Source organism: Triturus cristatus, chromosome 10 (assembly GCF_964204655.1).
Source record: "Triturus cristatus chromosome 10, aTriCri1.1, whole genome shotgun sequence".
In the NCBI taxonomy this organism is placed as follows: domain Eukaryota; kingdom Metazoa; phylum Chordata; class Amphibia; order Caudata; family Salamandridae; genus Triturus; species Triturus cristatus.
This window is the reverse complement of record NC_140593.1, coordinates 1,134,957,758-1,134,976,243: the sequence shown is the minus strand read 5'-3', so window position 1 is coordinate 1,134,976,243 and position 18,486 is coordinate 1,134,957,758. Positions and strand designations below refer to the sequence as shown.

At 42.9% G+C, this 18,486-nt stretch overlaps 1 protein-coding gene across 3 annotated transcripts in view; it reads right to left on the bottom strand.

Annotated features, from left to right (window-relative positions):
• The window catches only part of MLST8 (MTOR associated protein MLST8), a 177,539-nt gene extending 168,068 nt beyond the window's left edge, over positions 1–9,471 (bottom strand). The window contains exon 1 of one of the 3 annotated variants that reach the window (XM_085629433.1): positions 9,346–9,471. The gene's annotated coding sequence lies outside the window, so the exon portion shown is untranslated. Of the gene's footprint in view, positions 1–8,844; positions 9,024–9,345 lie in introns of those variants that run through there. The other 2 variants (XM_085629434.1, XM_085629435.1) reach the window with 2 other exon arrangements.
• Between the last annotated feature and the right edge of the window lie 9,015 nt (positions 9,472–18,486).

Sequence of the window (18,486 nt, the reverse complement as noted above, 5' to 3'; positions counted from 1 at the left end):
CACACTGGCAACTTTGGGCACACAATCAATATAACCTAGTACTGGCTCAAGAAGTGTTTGCACAGAAAAACTATATGTGAATGACACTGCATTTGTGTGTAGTGATGGGCACTAAAATGCGTTCGACTAATCTGCAATACATGGCTCCAAGGTGTGGACATGCCAAATGTACGTCTTACTTCCTGACCAAAGTTCATAAAGCTTTTATTGTCCATACTTTGCTCTCGACTCTTACAGAACTGGTTTTAACTATCAAACAAGGTTCCCAGAGTCGTTCACTACATAACTTAATATATATATGGTTGTGATATTTGTACAGCACATGCCTAGCCGAAAAGGTAGCAGCTGTACAGGGTCATAGGTAAAGACAGTAAACAAGTGAACGGAAGGGTAGTGGGGTTCTGAAAGTGGAGTGGAAAATTACTTCATCTTGATGTAATGTTCTTCAAAGAGTTATGTTTTCTGCTCCTTCCTAAACAGGAGCAGGGTTGGGAAGATCCTGATGTACACAGGATGTTCCAGATCAGTGGTCTTCATATTGTTGGGCACACCCACCCCACGCTAATAGGGGGTCCATGACTGCATTCCCAGGGGGCGTTCAAATGCCTCTGCAACTACTGTAAATAAATATGGCCTGGAAGCGCAACTTGTTCATTTGGCGCTTTTCCAGGTTGTTTTCACCTGGGTGTCATGGGTTTTGGGATCACTAAGAGAGATGGAAGGGTCAAAGATGTGGCTAAAATATTAAGTAAAATATTATGTACATATTTTGTTTCCACTTTCAGTTAACATATAAAATAACTTGCACATATTACATGGAATAAAATGCAAGTTAAGCTAATCATTACCGCAGTTGGCTAACATGATCACAGCAGAGGTTCGTGTGTGAGCAGAGTCATAGAATTGAATTTTAGTTGGCGCAGTGGGAAATAGTGACTTGTGTATATATAGTGATACGAGCTCCCAGCCTGTGCCAGAAAGCCATATGAATATGTGAATCATTATTTATATCTATATATTTTAGTAATAAGCAAAGCCACTGGATTTAGGTGACTGCGCCAGTGGTAAATTGCGCGCAATTATGGGTCTGCCGCATTAGCCACATAATCCATCATCTGCTGTATAATCTGCAGATTTTTTAAAAAGTCGATTTTGTTTCAGACCAAAGCAAATCAAAAGTTACTAAAAACATTGCAATATGTTCCCGCGCAGTGGAATGTCCTTGGCAAAAGATGACTGATCATCTTTCAGTTGTTTATTGCTGCATTTGGTTGTGGAAGCCGGCAATAATTAGGTGAAATTTTTGCCCAGATAGTGTCACCGAGAGTTAGAAATTGACAAAATAATGAAGTAATATCACAGAATATGCTGAATTATTCTGGATAATTTGCCTTTTCTTGACTCTTACTTTAAACACTGTCATATAATTTGGTCCTCTACTGCCTCATAATTCCAGTGGCACTCGTAAAACGTAATCAACCAATACCCATTTACATTATTATTAGTGTCCATTAAAAGGACGTACTCCAGAACTCAGATGGTCACACCCTCCTCTCAAGTAGAATAAATCAGTGTCAACTTGGACATCCAAATTACTCCATCAGTTAAAGCCTATACTGGCTCCAAGCAGCCTTTATATCTAGTGATTAACCAATTGCACACATTTACATTTCTTTAAGGTAGCAGGCACCATGGTGAGAAGGTGTGTTTCTTAATTTGTTTGCTGTACCTCTCGTGGCTTTACAGCAGTGGAACCCCCCACCAACCCCACAATCCTTTCACTTTGAGGCAGGAGCATTTCAACGTCAGCCTTAACTTTTTGTAAAAGGTTGAGTCCAGGGAGTAATAGGGAAGAGGCCAGCATGGCTACATTCAGACGCAGAGCCCTGATCTTCCTGAACCCGGAGCCTCAGAGTAATGACCCAGGAGAAAAAGGCAAGGAGTTAGTAGAGCCATAGATAGTCTCAGAGATGATGATGCTCATGTGTTGTTTATAAATGGAGAGAGATGGCTTGCTTTGAGTTGCCTCTGGGGAATATATGAGGTCTTCTTTTCTAAGTGCCATCACTAACTAACATTAGTGCAGCAAGCGCTGTGGCTCTGGGACCAAGGGTGTTAGTGGCCTCTGCACCCCAGTTATGGCTGTCCTACCACAAAAAAGAGCAGCTAGGGGCTCATTTGCTAGTACTAGGGTCCAGATCACACTTGCTGTGCATGGAACAGAGCCCAAACAACAGGGGAAGGGTTGGGAAGATCTATTTTGTGATGGCCCAGTGAAGTGGACAGCACAAACATCCTGCTTCACAGAGCTGTAGGTATCATTGGTGCAACAGGTGCAGTGGTACTAGGGCCCTGCAGCACGAGGGACCAACTAAAACAATGATGGCTCTGTTACTACCCTTCTATGCTTTCATTGGGACCGTTTGCACATGTGCTGTGCCATTGTTGCTTTGGGTTGCTTAGCATTGGCCCATGGAAGGGGGAAACTGAAGCAGAGGATACACCTTAGTCGAGACTCACAGGGAGGGAAGGGGGAGGGGGAAGCTGGGAGCCCATGCTTTTAACAAAGAGCAGAAAACACAGCCCATTTCTCAAAACAGTAGCTAACATTAGTGAAATAGGTGCATCAGCACTTGGTTCCAAGGGTCTGAGGGGTCCACTGTATCACAGTTATGACTTTTTCTTCAACAAAATGATATGGGGAGTAATTGTCCTTGCTAGCATTAGGGCAGAGGGCAACTTTGCTACAAACGGACAGGAAAGTGGGATTTTTTTTTTCCTAAAAGTGTGGAGATGTGGCCTAATGGCGAGAGCTGTCAACTTTGGAACTGGAGAACCAGAATCAAGTCCCAGTATTGGCTCAACAAGCTGTGATTTAGGGCAAATCACCCCATGCCTAAAAATAAAATACAAATCTGACCTTGTGTAATGTAACTGGTGCCCATGTAAAGTGCTCCAATGTACTGAGTTTGTGTTATACAAAATGGTAGAGACAGAGATGGTTTTAAGATTGGAGCAATAATCAGGTGCGGTTGGAAACGGGTGAATGAGGCAGAGAAGTTAGCCAGCTATGCAGCGCGGAATCTATCATTACTGCAGCAGTTGCATTGGGGCCCTGAAATGCGAGGGGCTTGCAACACCCCGATTACGAGAAGCATTGTTATTTGGTCAATTTCGGTCTCTCTCTGATGAATTTGCTGTGTTATAAAGCTCACATTTATTGTGCATGGTGAACTACAAAAAGTCTCCCTGAAATGATCTCATAAGCCCCGTCCCCTGCACTCAGCCCAGCTCTATAGCTCCCCCAATCCCTGTCAAAGTTTTGAAGAGGGACCCTGACTTCAAAACCTTTTGCTTTGGGGGCTCAGATCAAAAGTTTGAACACCTCTGTGCCAGATCTTTGGGAGTATAAATGGTGATCGCCTGTTGCCATTACTTTTTTCCAAATTTCATAAACAAGTCATGATGTCTCATGCATTGTTAAAGAACCAGCAATGACCTATAATTATTTGCTTGGGATCTTGATATAGGCCTCCGGACACAGGGTAACAGAACACTTTACAGTAAGTACGGAATAAAGTAACAATGAACATGCAGGTCGTAAGGCAAGAATTAAGGTCTTCAGGGAGAGAGGGACATCTTTGTAGTACAGGTACAATAGGTGGGTTCAAATAATGTAATGCGGTTTAGGAAATACTGTTTGAGCTTTGTTTTAAGGCAAAGGCTGGTGTGGTCTGTTGGATCTGTGGAGAAATTTCAAATTCTTAATGCATTGCCAGGGTGTTATTTCAGGGTGGAGGAGTTTCCTAATCGGGAACTGTGCAGTTTGAACAAAGATGTATTTCTTTATGTTCTGTTTCATCCACAAAGCACTTGTATTTATGGTTTCTTCATGTGAATCACCTTGTAGGTGATCAATGCTATTCTTATGTGCAGAGCAGAGGTTTATGGCAAGTATACCTGAAGATGTAAAGACCAGCGTGATGCACTGAAATCTTTTTATCCTTGAAACTAGACTGGCTGCTCACTACTTTGAGAGGTGGGTAAGATTTGGGAAAGCTAGTCAGCAGCACAGGAGGCGAGGTTTGAAACTATAGGGACATATAAGTTAGAACCTGACATTCTTGGTCTGGTTTTTACCTGGACATGGGGGGGGGGGTGCTTTTTGAGTTTGAAACCAAGAGATATTCTTGTGGTAATAGTATTTGAGGCAAGGCCCATGCCTGAGTTGACAGTTCGGGCTGGACTGTACCCATGAGGCACAGAGTCAAGGCTGATTTGCAAATAGCTAGGTCTGAACTGGGTTGGCGAAGTGAGCTAAAGAACGATGATGAATTCAACCCAGATCTGTGACTAAGGGTGAGTGTCTGAAAAGTTTCAGTGCTCCGTCCATCATCTCCTTGTGTTTGAGTTGATATGACATTTTGATGGAAAATTCCGGCCTTTTGCAGTGAGGAGGAGAAACTCCGAAGGAGTCTTCTGATGGTTACATTTTAGTTTGTTTTTGTCATCCAAGTCTGAATTTCTTTAATGGAGAACTCAATTTTAATATATAGCTGAGTATCATCCGCATACTGTAGAAAAGAGATGCCATGTTTTGTTAGCACATCACCTAGAGCAGGTGATGACAATGGAGTTCCAGGGTATTCCACAAACAACTGAGATGAATATAGAAAGAATTTCCTATTTGAATGAGTAGCGTTCTGTCAGAGAGATAGTATCTAAGCCAGTCTAGGACTGCTCCTGCTATTCTTATTCTGTTTCATAGGGGAGTTATCTACAGGAATCAGGAGGTTGGAATTTTCCTTCAGCAACGAGATACAAAGCGTAATACACAATTCAGAAGCTGGAGGTTTCATTGCTATGTCCAGAAAGGTATCCAGATTTGAAATTGCCTGGATGCCTGTTACTGGGGTGGTCCTTTGGGTGGCAGGCTCCCGATCTTTAAAGAACATGTTAAAGGAAGTGTAAACCTGTGATGGGCCTCCAATTGTCCAGCACATCTGGACTGTTACCAATATGACACTGTGACCCTCACTTCAGTGTAGCTAATACATCACAGGGATCCAGCGCCCTTCATATTCTTATCAGTACGAGTTGATGATTATCATATCCATGGAGGTAATATTAGGCAGTGACATCTCTGCCATATCAGAGACACAAACGATTTTAAACCATATTTGCATCGGTGTAGCTTTCTACAAGCTTGTTTCAAGTATAGGTTAACCCTCATGCAGTGTGAAAGACTAGTGGCATACTGTGCAAAAAAGCATAAATGTTCAAACATAATTATGTGTTAACTGTTCTGATTAGTAACGTATTTGTGACATGCAAGCTGGCTCAGATACTCTATAAATTTGCAATGAACAAGGTATGCTAGACCTGCATTACATCAATTTGTGTTGGATTCTTGATATCCTATATACCACATCAAATACCGGGGTCGAGATAGATCTGTTAATTGTCCCTTCAAAAATCAATGCGATGCCACTATAATTGGAGCAGAACATCTTTTACTCAGTGAATTACCCAGATATTACTATGGCGTCATTGAACAATGTCGCCAAGGTGCCTCTCGTGTTTGTTTGTAGATAGAGTGGTTGTGTTGTACTCTTGGCAGATCCATAGGTTTGTAGCCTGTAATTGCAGGGTCACAGTAATTGTGCATACCTGCACACAAAACCACAGTTCTAAAAGGTGTTGCTAATTCAATGCCACCACCCCTTTTACCCATAATTTGTGAATGGAGCAATGCAGCCAATGACCACTGGACCCAAGGGAAACTGGCCACACTAATTGCAGCTGTTTCCCTGCAAGAAGGAAGTTGAAACATTTGAATACTAGGCACCCCTGAATCGTAGTATAGTTATCCGCAAAAGATATGTTTCTTTTGTGAATGTTTTATTGTTCTATGGCCTGTTTTACGCATACATTATCAGTTTAAAGTGTGTATACTTACTTTACAAAGTTGTCCCTGTTTTACAGCATGTATTTCTGAATCAGACTGAATGACAGAGTGTGCTGTAATTGTATAGCTCTTTAATCCGTGGTTTTAAATGTACACTGGTAAAGCGCGAAGTAGTTATCAGAGCGCTTTATATTAACACCAGTTACATTACACAAGGTTATATTTTGTACACCTGGGAGATGCTCATTTTTTTTTTTGTTAGGTTAGGTGGACGACTTTGGTGTAATTTTGCACTCTTCATTCGCATCTTCTAAAAGAAAATGTATTAGTCTTGCTGAGATTTTCATTGATGTCCATCATGCTGTCGGTATTACAAGGAAGTGCGTTGCTTATTCGTTACACATGTTCAGTATTTTTGATTATATGCTAGTGCTCCTTTCTATGGTGCTACATGTTAGCATGCCACCCGTTCAAAATCAGGGAAACCCATCTACCTTAGGTAACCTGCCCCAATCCCCATGCTTACCACCTTTCATCCCATAAATATATTCTACGCAGACTTAAACTGGTTGCAAATTGCAGCTTTTACTTGCTTCCCCGCGCCCAAAGTGCTACCATTAGTTATGAACCTATGCAGCCACTTTTTTCAGAAGGTTCCTTTTTTTTTTTTATAGCGTGCACTCATTTTCTAACTATTGTCTTGCAAAAAAACAAACAAAAAACACATTGTCATTTACAACCCCAAAAGCTCTAACTTTCGCAAATGCAAGACCAATTGCATTGCAAATGCTAGTTTAATCGGTGTTTAAGAAACCTTTTAAGTTCGTAATCACGGAATAGCCCTAGCAACACTAGACAAGGTCTGATAAGCCTGATCCGTCCCACTAAACTAGAAGTGGAATAGGAAAAGGGGCGAGTTCCATAGGTAAACAACAATGAAAACATTCAAACTTTATGAGAACCACCAACTTCAGAGAGAGGGCAGCGTGAGAGGTTAGCAATGACAGTAGTGGAGCAGGTAAAATGAAATTTTGTATACCTTCTCTATTTTGCATGATAAAATACTAATTACGTAACTTTTCTAAATATTAACTTGTATTAACTGTTTTGAGTGTTAACCCCTTCCATGCTCATGACGGAACGATTCCGTCATGAGCATCGGTTGAGCTCTGTGCTCATGACGGAACTGTTCCGTCATGGCCCCGCCCGCGCTCGAACCCTTCAGCACCGCGGGGGAATCCGCGCAGCGCTGAAGGGGTTAACATTAATCAACCCTGCACCTTGATAAACACGAATTACATGCGGGACTAAATGCTAAGTGCATGGTAAATAATTCTAATGACTAACTGAGGTACGCATATTAACTGTAGCATGTGATCAAAATTTTGCATGATTTATGTTGCTTTTGTAATGGTTTGCGTTCCTGGTATGGCGGAATGGTGAGTATTGTTGCTTTAAGTGTTGCTATAAGCTAGGAAAATACTAATATATAATGGGATTAGTGTGGGTTCAAACATTAGAATCTTCATTTTCCTATATTAATTACTCTTTATGTTGTTTTTGCTTAAGTTGGCATTCGGGCCTACTAGGCCATGATATTCAAAATGGAGTTCGGATGTGGCCACCGTCATGTGAGCGCGATGCCTACTGCGCAGACTCGGATGGCTCCGAAGATCTCCAGGTGTCCTTCGGCCAGGGCACGGTGTTCCTCGTCAAGGATAGGAACGTGGAGGACTGCCAAAATTCAACTAGTGTGAATGACAGAAAAAAAAACAATGGCAACCTGTTCTTAGAGGCTTGCATATTGATACTTCGGACCCTTTCGCATGAGAACTGTCCAACCCACGGGATGACATCTTCGGTTCCATGAGAACCAAGGAACTTTGAGAATCGCGTCACATATTGCAAATTTTAGTAGCTTAGCCAATCAGAATCATCCTAAATTCAGCAAATTGTTGCATGTTACCCCCAAATTTATTATAAAAGGGGGTTAGTATAAGAGGGAATAAGCTAGTGCGTTCCAGAAGGGTGATCCGAATCTCCGTTGATCGATCCGCTTGCACTATTATCCGGTCCTTTGGATATCTTTGAAACTGTGTCGTGCCGAGCGAAAAGAACTTTTCTCCGGACTAATTTGGGTCATAGCCTGCATTCGATCGGATGGTCATACCAAAAGGGATTTAATTTATGCAGGACAGGTTTTTGGGGAAAATGGACGCCAGTATCAGAAATTAGGTAAATAGGATTGTTATGCTAATTTGTGCCCATATTTATTAAAAATTCTGATTGATTATAATGCTGATTATGCCAATGAGGGTGAAATTAATTAGATAAACTAAACATTTATTAACTGCAATTGAGTTTGTGATTCTTTAAAGGGTATTGATTAAAGGTTCTGAGGCTTTAAACGTGTTTTAGATGGTTCTAAATCACCATCAACCAGTCCAACTAATTGGTCCATCAACCCAGTGGTGGAGTGCCTTGATGTTAAGGTTAGGAGTCTATCGATACTAAGGATATTTGTATTATAACGTAAATAATGTTCTTTCTATAGGTAATAAGGTACCCCACATGTCCAGCGCTTCTCTTCCTCCTGCGTGCAGATTCGAGTGAGACGGTATGAGTGTTGGTGTTATGGGCCCCACCAATGAATGCGTGCGTGAATGAGTAAGCGTGATGACGGATCTGTGACGAGGGAGGATATGTAAATTTGCTCTTTTCCGCTGGAGCAACAGCACTTCAGGAACAAGCACCTATAGAAAGAACGTAGAAACTGCAATGCATAAACTGGCATCATCTACTGCAGAAACAGAATGTTCTAACTCATTGTGCCGAATCAATAACCACAATTCTTTAAATCGTTTCAACGGATCAATCCTGTTTAGCCCAAGGAATGGTATACTTTTTCCCTCTGCACCTCAAAAGAGTTATGGTACCTTTTTTTGTTGGAAACAGTGACAGCAGATGGTAATACAATTATACAAAGAAGGAGATACGGGTTTCAGGCATTATTGATGCCACAAAATCCCAAATCTCTTAGATGGGGCGGTTCAGCAGTGTCAGTCTCGTGGAAACCATTATTTTCGCAAAGTCTAATCCATGATTTGGCCTGTGACTGAAGGAGGGGAACAGAGAGAAGAGAACAAATATTTGTCAGTTTGCGGGCAGCTCGCCCAATCTTTTTTTATTTTAATTGCAGTGTGAAAGTCATTATACAAGAAGCAAACTACACGTAGAGAAACGTCCCCGGTGCCCCTGTAAACTTCACAGCTGTTACTTTAAGGGTGCACCCCTGCTCCACCCACTTCCACATGACACACATCCTGCTGGTCGCTGTACACCAAAACATTTCTACTCTGAAGCCCGGTTTGCCACCATTTCCCTTCCCCTCATCTAACCGGGGCCTAAGTAACCCGACGTGCGCGGGGCACTCTCACCCGCCGCACCGCAAACTGCCCTCAGGCGTCGGTTCCTACGGCTGCCGTAAGCCCGCTCTCAGTTCCGTTCATGCCTCTTCGCCTGTCGCAACGAAGCGAAAAATGACGGATTTACGACTGTGTCGTCATAACAACAGGGCGGTGAGAGAATCGCTGAACACAGAGGAAGGACTACACGCGATCGCCCGAGCAGGCGAATAGACAGAGCGATGTAAATGGACAGGAGAGCCTCAACGTTTTTAGTGCACTTCAGTTCTACTGTGTGGTCAGCACTAATTACTGTTCGTGCTGTATGTATATTCGTTAACACTAAAATAATAAAATGCAGTGCTTCATTTCTTCAAAAAATAATAATAATAAGTGAGGAGGGCCCAAAGTTTTTCGCAGAAGCCTGCTGTATTGCCGCCTTGGGCAGAAAACCCAATCCGCCTGTTTTTGATTCCTGGTTGCCCATTTTATTTTATGTATTTTATTTAATGCGTTTTTATATAGCGCGGACTTTACCCGAAGGTGTCAGAGCGCTTCACAATAGGAACAGTAATGATACATGAGGAGAAAAATTACAAGTGAGCATATTACACAAGCAAACGTTACGTTACATGAGGCAATAGTGACAATTGTGCAAGTATCAAGAGCAAACAGAATACAAGAGGTAGATAACGATACGTTACAAAAGGAAAAAGTGAGGTGTGCAGGTTACAAAAGCATACAAAGTACACGTAGAGGTAAAAAACTGCAATAAATGGCAGACACTCAAAACATTAAAACAAACGTTAAGTTACATGAGGCAATGGTGGCAATCGTGCATGTATCAAAAGCAAACAAAATACAAGAGGTAGCAAACGATACGTTACAAAAGGAAAGGTGACGTGTGCATGTTACAAAAGAGTACAAAGTACAAGTAGAAGGTATAATACTGCACTAAATGGCAGACACTCAAAACATAAGAACATACTGGGAAGGCACTTCTATAGGCATGGAGAACAGAATTTCCTATAATGGAAGGACTTCCTTCAGAAAATAGAGGGCGTATATTAAATTTGGAAGTGTCTTTGAAGGAGGAGAGCTTTGAGGTCAGTTTTGAAGGCCTGGGAAGAGGTGGTGGTCCGGAGCTGAGGCGGAAGTGAGTTCCAGATTCTCACCACGTTGCCTGAAAAGGATTGGGCCATCGATCTTTCCTTCTTGAAAGTGGGAGGTTCAAGCAATACATTTTCTGCATTACGTGATGGTCTGGAGCCTCCAGAAAGTTTCTGTTTATTCGCCAGGTAGCGAGGGGAGGAGGAGTGCAAGGCTTTGTGGGTGATACAGGCAGTCTTGTAGATAGATCTTGCCTCGATGGGAAGCCAACGGAGGGTGGATAAAATGGGTGTGATGTGGTCGCTTCTTTTGGCCCCATATATGAAACGAGCTGCTGAATGGAGAACAGACTTCAGGGGCGACAGGTGGGATTTGGGGAGGCCAGTAAGAAGAGAATTGCAGTAGTCCAATCTGGAGAGAACCAGCGATTGGACCAGGGTTTTAAGGTCCGGGAAGAAGCGACGAATCCCCCCAAAAAGGCGCAGTTGGTATTGAGCAGACTTTGCAATGGAATCGATGTGGGAGAGTAGATTGAGTTTTCTGTTGAGTATGACACCAAGGGATTTTGCGCTGTCGACAATGATGGGTTTATTGTTAAGTAGATTCATCTGATCCATCCATGATTGAACTGGGGGAGGTGAAAGTGAGGAGGAGAGGAGGAATTCAGTTTTGGAGGGATTCAGAATCTGTTGATGAGTTAACATCCAGTTTTGAATGGAGTCGAGAGTAGAGCTTAGGAAGGAGAGATCATGAGTGGAGGCCACCTTAAGGTAGATTTGAGTGTCGTCCGCATAGAGATGATAGTGGATCCCGGATTTACTAAGGAGATTTCCCAAAGGTTCTAAATAGAGATTGAACAATGTGGGTGCAAGTATAGAGCCTTGAGGAACACCTTGACCGACCTTCAAAGGAGAAGAAAGACTTTTCGCTATTTTGACCATTTGGGATCTATTAGAGAGGAAGGAGGCAAACCATTTAAGCACAGTGCCTTCCATGCCCATTCTCTGTTGAAGAGTGTTAAGGAGAGTGTTGTGACTGACAGTGTCAAAGGCTGCAGAAAGGTCAAGGAGGATTATAAGACAAGACTCTCCCAAATCGAGTATCCGTAGCGCGTCATCAATCACTTGCAGCAGGGCTGTTTCAGTGCTGCAGTTTTGAATGAAGCCGGACTGGAAATTGTCAAGAAGATCATTGTCCTTGATATGACGAGAGAGTTGTTTCGCTACACATTTTTCTGTGATTTTCACAAGAAAAGGTAGGTTAGTAATGGGGTGGTAGGTGTTGAGGTCATTCGCATCAGCGGTGGGTTTTTTAAGCAGAGGGGTGACCTGCCCAGTTTTGAAGGAAACAGGAAGGGAGCCTTGACAGAGGGAGAGGTTGACCAGAGTGGTCCAATAGGAAAGAGAATGGGTATAGAATTCGATGGCAATGGCACTAGGGATGGGGTCAAGAGAATGGTTAGAGGGCTTTGTATCGAGGATGCATTTAAGGAGGGCATCTTCAGAGATGGGGTCAAAGTTCTGCCAAATGGTTAAGGATTTGTGCTCCTCTGTAGGGGTAGGATGAATGACCTGATCTACAAGTGATTTCACTTTTTCGTCAAAGAATATAGCGAATTCCGCTGCTTTCTTAGTAGAATCCTCCAACTTTGAGGTTGGGGGAGAGCAGTTTGGGTTCTTGATGAGGTCGAATAGTTTTTTGGGTCTATTTTTGGCTGAGTCGAGGAGGGATTTGAAGTACGATGCTTTTCCAAGGAAGATGTGCTTGTGGTACTTGGATCTTGCTGAACGAAGCGTGGCCAAATTATCGGTGGAGGGCACTTGTCTCCATTGTTTCTCAAGGACGCTTAGGTACTTCCTTTCTTCATAGAGGGATTTGTTGAACCAAGGTGCTGAGGAAGTGGGCCTTTTCTTTTTGCTTTGGAGAGGAGCGATATTATTGATTTTGACTGCAAGGACTGTGAGGCATTGGGAGGTGAGTTCGTTAACATCTAGATCCGGGTCTAGCCTTGGAAATGATAGCAAAGCAGAGTCACAGAGGGTACCGAGGTCAATATTTTTAGTGTCGCGGAACCAGGAAGTAGCCCTCTTAGGTTGGCCGAGAGTTATAGAGTGTGATAGGTGAAGAGAGAATGGGATGAGGAGGCGGTCAGATCAGTCTACATGAATAGGGGTAGCGATAGTCAGCAGGCCTGCTTTACAAATAACAAGGTCCAGGATTGAGCCCTTAGAGTGTGTTGTTTCTGTGCAGTGTTGGATGAGATCGTTTGCAGAGAGGAAGGTGGCCAGCAAATTCGCAGAGGTGTCTTGAGGCGAGCCCCAGTGGACATTGAAGTCCCCCACGAAGATCTGATTGTTACTTTGCGAGTATTGGTCGCTGATGCAGTCCGTGAGTTCCTCCATAAACGAAGGGCTGCTACCAGGCAGGTGGTAAATAGCATGGAATCTGAGAGGTGAGCGGTGGTGCAATTGAAGCTCAAGAGATAGGCATTCAAAAGTGCAGAAGGAGCTGTTAGGAAAAGCCTTGAGTTGAAGGGAGTTTCTAAAGATGACTGCAACACCTCCCCCAACTTTGTCAATTCTGTCATTTCTAAATATAGAATAGCCTGTGGGTACTAGGAGATCAAACATAGAGTGAGAGGTATCATTGAACCAGGTCTCTGTGAGGAAGAGCATGTCAATATTGTGCAGGATGATGGTATCGGAGATTTCAAGTTTGTGTTTTATTGCAGATCCCATGTGAACAAACCCCACAGGGCATGCCTCCGTCAGGGTCTGCTGACGTGCCCTGCAGGGGCCACTGCTAACATGAGCTTGCACACTCGCACAAGCCTTCACTGGGGCTCACATGAAAGAAAAACACGACCCACTCGCCCCCACTTCTGGTTCATGTGGAGGTAGGGGCAGACATGGTAGAACATTAACCCTACGTCATCACTGTGCGAGGGCAAATTGAATAAAGGCGCAAAGCATAATACAATTATTCAATTTTTCAAATGATCACAAAGAAATACCTTTGGTTATGGCCTTATTAGTGTACATCTCTATTCAGATTGCACAGTGTTGAAAAATTAATACCTTTGCAAACAAAGCGAGAACAGGCTGGTCCGCGGCGCCCCAGAGTAAGTCCGTAGTAATACATTTGTAATTGAATTTACTTTTGTAAATGTGCAGCCTCTCAGCCTCCCTAGGGGGCGGCCATGCACCAACTCAGTCTGTCAGCCAGTGGTGACTAGTAATTATCTTAATTTATTAGCGGGCAAGGCAGCTGAGATCTGCGCTGGGGTGCCTCTCACATCCTGTTTTAGTTTGGTTACAGTCAGGTCCCACGTGAAGAGCATGGACAGACTCTGTGTGTGACATTTCTAAGCTTTCTGGCCTGGCTGCTTATGTGTGACATTTCCAGGCTTACTGGCCTGGGTGCTTATGTGTGACATTTCAACGCTTACTGGCTTGGGTACTTATGTGTGACATTTCCACGCTTTCTGGCCTGGGGTAATTATGTGTGACATTTCCACACTTTCTGGGTGTCTATGTGTGACATTTCCATGCTTTCTTTCCTGGGTGCTTATGTGTGACATTTCTGCTGTTTTTGCTTTGGGTGCTTATGTGTGACATGTCTAAGCTTTCTGGCTTGGGTGCTTATGTGGGACATTTCCATGAATTTTGGCCTGGGTGCATATGTGTGGCATTTTCATGCTTTCTGGCCTGCGTGCTTCTGTGTGACAGTTCCAAGCTTTCTGACCTGGGTGCTTATGTGTGACGTTTCCACATTTTCTGGCCTATGTGCTTATGTGTGACATTTCCATGCATTCTGACCTGGATGCTTATGAGTGACATTTTCGTGTTTTCTGGCCTGGGTGTATATGTGTGGCATTTTCACACTTTCTGGCCTGGTTTCTTATGTGTGACATTTCTATGGTTTCTGGTTTGGGAGCTTTTGTGTGACATTTCCATGCATTCTTGCCTGGGTGCTTTTCAGCAGTTTTACAATCTTCTTAGTGTTTCTCGTTGCTCAAATGGGTGTAATTTCTGATATTTAAGCATATCTCTTGGCTTAATTGCTTGATTTTTGCTCGCACGAAATTTTCACTAAGTTGTTGAATGTCACCCATAATTACACTGAAATTATGTAAATGTCACACATAAGTAATCTGAAACCTTGGAAGCTATGCATGATGTTTCCTTCCACAACATCTCAAATTTCTCCTTTTGTCACTGTTTCCCACCTTTATTTTCTTCCTTCTTATGCCTTTTTTCGCGGTAGGTCTGATTCTGGAGATGAAAAATAAGCCCCGTCCTAAAAATTGATGGCGGGTGCTTACCACCTGCACAAATTAAGCACTGGCTGTATATCATTTTTTCAAGGAGGGCAATAACAATACCTTTGGAGGAAGGCATACCTATCAACAATTAGGAACAACAGGAGGGAGACAGGAAAAAATGGGGCAATTTGTTTTCTACATTAGCTAATTTTGGAGTGAATGATGTTCTAAGCGGGAGAAAGCTGACCTTTTGTTCTTACAAACAGTAGCGTAACGAAACAATAGGAGCACCTTCTGCTAGGCAGTGAAGGCACACCCACATGCTAGCCTCGCCCTCCCACCTTCTCAAAGAGTCACACAGAGCCACACAAGTTCTCTTTTATCTGCTTTTTTTCTCTCTCTGCTTTCACCTCTCCTTATCTCCATCAAACACCCACTTCCTGCCCATCTCTCTTGATTTCTCTTTCAACTGTCCTTTTTATAACATGCCAGTCTTCATCAACCCATCTATCTAGCTCACCTCTCTTCCTTGCTCCCCTTCTCTCTGTGTCTCTCTAAGATGTCACTCACCAGTCTCTCGCTCTTTTGCATCTTTCTTTCCCAGGCCTCTCCTTCTATGTCGTTCATCTATCTTCGCCTGTCTCGCTATCACACACCTGCCTCTTTCTGTGTCAAATTACTTTTTTTTTCCGTTCTGTCCCCCTCAACTTTATTACTATTTGTGTCACACTAGTCTATTTCTATCACTCTAGGTTGTTCCTTTCGAATGTTACTGTCACTTTATCAACCTCTCTAGCTCACTCGCCTGTCTCTGTATCATGTGACCCCATGTACCTCTCTAGCGGTATCTCTCACTTCTATCTGTTTATTGCCTGTCTTTCACCGGTCTCTCCTTCCATCTTTCTGAGCTATCACTTGTCTTTAAATCTCTCACACACACACCTGTCTGTTCTCTCTCTCAAAGGTGTCTCTTTTGCACATCTCTCTTTATCACCCATCTGTTTCTTGGAACTGTTGTATTCTATACCAATCTCTCGCTCTCAGCTTAATTTTTCTCAACTTTCTTTCACTTGTTCCCATTTATGTCACTCCTTAAGCTGTCCCTTTATCCCCTCACTCTCATTCGCACACCGCTCTCTCTATCTCCTTCTCTACCTCTCAAGTATAATTCTGTGATTCCAGCTTCCTCTCCTTTGTCCTTCACCTTGCCTGATGGTCTTTCCCCTCTCTTACTCTCGACTGTGCTGTATATTTTCTTGGTCCTCAACAATCAGTGACATCCATTGACCTGGTGGCGCCATTTCGCTTGGGGGCATTTAGATGACAGCAACAATTCAATATTTAGTACCTTTTTTGCTCATGTTTCACAAGGAAGATACAGAGAAAGGGTGCGCGGTAGCCAGGCAGCAGCAGCTCGGATTTGTTCTGTGTGCCTTTTGCCCATGGGCTTCAGAAGTGGATGAGGGCCCCCCCTGCAAATGGGAGGCACATGGGCCCCACAGAGCGTGGGGGGCTGAGCCTTCTGTTCAACCCATGTTGTCACCATAGCTCATATGTAAAGTCATTGTGCAGTACGCTCCATTATCTATACATTCTACATAACTTTGGTAGCTATAAGGTTATCTAGAAGAAAGAGGACTATACAAGACCAAGCATACAAATTCTGCACCACAGTATGAGCTAAAGAACGATGATGGATTCAACCCAGATCTGTGACTGGGGGTGAGTGTCTGAAAAGTTACCATTGGAGAGCTGTGCCAAATCCACAAAATTGCTTGAGTGTGTTGTGCAAAATTCATCTAATTACAAGAGCATATTGCACAAAGTGTGCCAAAACTGTTGCGCTAGCGTAGAAAGAAATGCAACAAAGCGTACCAACTTTAGCGGAGTAAAGCAGCAGTGGTGATTACCAAATCCATAGCACTACTTTAACCCTTTCGCTGCGGCGGGAATTCCGCCGCAGCGCTGGGGGGTGCGGGGGGGCAGCGCGGTGGCGCTGTGCTCATGACGGAGCCGCTCCGTCATGAGCCACGGTTGAGCTGTGCTCATGACGGAACGGTTCCGTCATGACTCCACCCATTTGTGTTGTCCCCCCGCACAGGCGGGGAAACAGCGCCGCGTAGGCGGAGCGGCCGCCAACGGCCGTGACATGACGGAACCGTTCCGTCATGACCACACGGCAACCGTGGCTCATGACGGAGCGGCTCCATCATGAGCGGGGAAGGGGTTAAGACGGTGGCGACCCCCCTGAATGAAGCAAACAGGATAACTTTAGGCATATTGCTCTTGCAAACCACCAGCACTGCCATGAGAATCCTGAAACATGAATAACAAAAGCTCATCAGCTTAGGGTATTGCTGTTGTGTGTTTACACATTGTTTGAATTAGTGCCCCATATTACGTGCCTGGTTAGCTGCCCCTATATTAAGTACCTGCCAACCATTCATTATTGCCTACGAAACCCCCACACGCTGGATTACTTCTTGCAATTGCTGTTTGATTGTACTGCATTAACAGAACGTGTACACATATTTAAGTATTATGATACTGTGACTTTAGTTTATATATTCGTATATTGCGTAGTGCTTCACCTCATGTCTAATGGTCTCCCTACTTAGGATCATTATAAGTAAGAATTCCTATGAGATTCTTCTTACATTGCATCAGAAATCGTAAGGACACATTCTCATGCAAGCTCTGAGGAACGCATGTGGATTCCAGGGAGCTCGGTACTCCACCGTCAAGGACACTGGAGGATAAAATGATGGGTCCTCACAGATAGAGTCTGGCTTTACGGGCACAGAGGATTTTGCTCTTACAGAACAGATATGTGATTATGATGTATTTAGTACAGTTGTAGGATGTCACACTTTTATTCTAACATAAAACATTTAAATAGCTTGTAAATAAACGGTAACACTTTTCAAAATATATTTCAATAGTTATGAAAGCACATTTTTGTAACTCTGAGATAATAATAGGATAAAAACAAATCAGAACAATTTATTTGGTGATGTACAAATGATAAATAATTTTGCTGAAACCCAATTTCCATAGTTTATTGTCTATATGCTAAATAGTTTTATCAGTAAAACTGCAAGTTAGTGGGAATGTTTGTGGTCATTTCAATGAAAAAGGTGCTGTTTTTAAATGACAGTGCGCTATCACACCATGATTTAGTAATATACGTACTACAAGTGAGTTTTAAAATGAGATGAGAAACATTCCTGCCCCCCAACCTGATGACAATGCTATTAGTGACCTAAGAGGCAAGTCATGGGTAAGGTGTACTCTATATTAGGCTAGATTCTTATTATACATGGCGCAAACATTTAGTCAATTTAATCAAACAAAAGAGTTTTTCGTACAGCAGAAATGCAAAACTCGCATATTTGAAGGTGCTTTCATATATGATAATGAAGAAAAAAGTTGGCACTGTAAAATAAAAAAATTGCCTAGGGCCACAGTAGATTATTCAAGTCACTAGACCTGCAGGTCTGGTGACATTTTATGATTTAGGCCTGTTGTTTGGGTACTTTAATAGCACAAAATACAGTGGTATAAAAACCCGTACTTCACAGGGACGTGAAAAGTGGAAAATGTTTCATGGGTCCTGTGAGATATGGCCTTTATTATGATAATGAGAGCCCCAAACCATTATGCAGAGCTTTACTTTTGTTATAGGCAGTAGGATTATGCAGCAGAGAACGCCCACATTATGTGGCAAAATTATCTAAATTATGCAGCTATAAAAGGAAAATGATATGTCACATTTTCTGGAAATATAATGTTTTATCATT